At 24.1% G+C, this 2,910-nt stretch overlaps 1 pseudogene; it reads right to left on the bottom strand.

The window, feature by feature from the left end:
- Positions 1-908: 908 nt before the first annotated feature.
- The window catches only part of LOC107469976 (protein DMR6-LIKE OXYGENASE 1-like), a 4,247-nt pseudogene continuing 2,245 nt past the window's right edge, over positions 909-2,910 (bottom strand).

The raw sequence follows: 2,910 nt of genomic DNA, 5'->3' as shown, positions 1-2,910 counted from the left end.
TTTATACATAAAAATTATATAATTTATATATATATATTTATTAAAATTTTATATACATAAATTAATATATTTTGTATTTACATTGTTTAAAATTTGTATATATAAATTAATAATATTTATTTATTAAAAAATTTAATATTTATACCAAATAATAACAAAAAATACTAAAATTATTAATTCCAAGAATGTTTTAAAATAATATTTGAATTGATATTTTTTAAAAATTCTAGAAAATTATTTCTGTCGAATAAACTGACATTTCGTTACTTTTAGTTAAATTTTTAAAAAATATATTTGTATTAAACGAAAAATATTTTAATTTAGATTTCAAAGCATCATTATTCACCTTATTTATTTCTAGCGAAAAGAGTATATTAATATGCTAGTGCCATTATCCACATGCATAAAATTAAGTTAATAATAACAAAGGTCAACATATAGTAAAAATAAAATAGACGAGGGACTGTTATGTCTTACAGAAAAAAACGTTGGGGATTAATCTGTGTATTAATTTTTTTTTTGGACTAAAATATCTGCTTTTTTAAAAATTTTTAGAGACTGATTTGGGTAATTATTCTATCGAAAAATGAATTGGGTCTGCCGGAATAAAATCTTAGGAATTAATTTGTGTATTATTTTTTTTGAGAATTAAAATGCCAGCTTTTAAAACCATTGGGACGGATTTGGGTAATTACTCTAAATTTTATTAGAAGACAATTAGATCCCAAAAATATAACTATATATAAAATAAATTATTTCTTTTTTAAAATGACAGAAAAACCAATATATTTGGTGAGATTGTGAAAAAAATTTTAAAATTTGTAGAGAATAAAAATTTATTAGAGATAAAAGTGTTTATCCAAAATTATTTTTTACAAACCGATTTAAATATTTTTTCAATTATAAACTTAAATAACTAAATTTATATTTATTATTAGTAACACATAAGTTTTCATATTTTATTACAAATAGATTCATACTTATATATTATATCTTAGCTTTAAGCTAGTTTATAATCATGAATTTGAAGGTTGTCCTTATTTTGTTTCTTGAAATCGTTGATCATTCGGTATAGAAGAAATTTGCCGGATTTATATGGCCTATATTTTGGAGGGTTTTGGTCATTTATCAGCTCCTCCAATGGCTTCACTTCGGTGTCATGTGCAGGGAAAAAGAAATATGGAATTGAAAATCTTTCACTCTCACAGTTAACCATTGCTCTGTGTTCCACACTCTCATATCTATCATTGCTCCACACCTACGTGAATCATACAGACAGAAAAGTAAATACAAAATTAGTTCGTTATACAGGTCTTTTAGAATTTATTTAAAAGCCACAAAAAAAAAATGATGTAGTGGTTATTGTTGCAGTAATTCGAGAGTGAAAATACCAAAATAATAAAAGAAAAAAATAACAATAAACAAAAGATTTTTTTTATAAAAAAAAAGCTTAGTTTTAATCAAATAACTAAAATTAAAATAGAATAAAACCTTGGAGATAAAAATAAAATGTTTTAAATATTAGAAACAAAATCAGAATTTAAGTTAAATGTTAGGGACTAAAACATATATTATTTTAAAAAGGTAGAGTTAGGAAGCCAATGGCCTAAGTATACAATGTGTACAATGGGCTAAATTTTTGGTCCATGAATAAAATGAACATTACCTATACTATCCAGTATAACTATTCGGATACCAGGGATAATAAACATCTCATGTCATAAAATCACTCATTCCAAAAACTTAAAGTTGATTTTGGAGTTCACCAAGAATCGAACCCTTAACCTTTCAGATTTAGAAATCTAATATCATGTCATGAACTCACTCATCCAAAAAGCATAACCTAACAGGACAGTGTAACACTAGTGGTCACATCTCTAATATTTCCCTATACTTTCTCATTTTAAAAAGAAATTTAATGTATATAACTGAAAATTTAAGTAAATATATCTAAACAAATATTTACTATTTTGACCTTCTAAAAATTAATTTAACGATAAAATTAAATTTGCAAAAATTGAAAATTATTTCTTTGTAGATGAAAATAAAAGATTGGCTCCATTATTTGACAAATTCACCTAAAGTAAACAACAAAAATATAAAGGATCAAATTAAAAAACAGTAGCAATTTACTTTAGAATAAAACACACATAAGACAATAAAAAGAAAAACACACGAAACACTAAAATCTTTCAAATCTCATGGTATATCAGTCTTTAAGAGTCTGATATTAAACTAATTAATCTTTCGAAATTAAAACGATAATATGCTCAACTAAATTTTACCCTTACTATTGGTTCTAAAAAACAATTCGATTATTTATGTATTTAAGTTCTATAGAAAGCCCATTATTTTAAGAAAAAATGCAGTCCCAAAGAGACAAAGAAGATCCTGCAACGGATCCACTATCATTGTCCAAAAAGGTTGTTTGTCGCTAGTCCAATATAACAAAACCATATCCCCTTTAATCAGCCTTAATGAGCTATGCCACACAAGATCCTCATGTGGTGATAAAAAGGAGAAAAATTTCATTTCGGTCCGAGCCATTTTTATAAGTGAAATTTATTTTTTTAAAAAACGATTTTGTTAAATATACAATAATTTTTTAAATAATATGAACAATAAATTTTAAAAATAACCCAATAAAATAAAAAAATATATATTACACCCTACGAAAATTACGAAAATCATAAATAAAAAAAGAAAATTATAATATACATAACTACATTATTCACTAAATTTACTGTCTATTTATACTATTTCTTTTAAAAAACAAAAATTTCATGCCGACCTTTATTTATTTGTACTGTTAGCCATTTTGTTCATAATCTAAAATCAAAAGATTTTGTTCAAAATCGACTAACCATAAACACAATTAGGACTACTTATGGAATCACCATTAAGCCTCTC

This window comes from Arachis duranensis, chromosome 10 (genome assembly GCF_000817695.3).
Source record: "Arachis duranensis cultivar V14167 chromosome 10, aradu.V14167.gnm2.J7QH, whole genome shotgun sequence".
Lineage (NCBI taxonomy): Eukaryota > Viridiplantae > Streptophyta > Magnoliopsida > Fabales > Fabaceae > Arachis > Arachis duranensis.
Note: the sequence above shows the minus strand (reverse complement) of the source record. Positions and strands in the feature narration are given on the sequence as shown.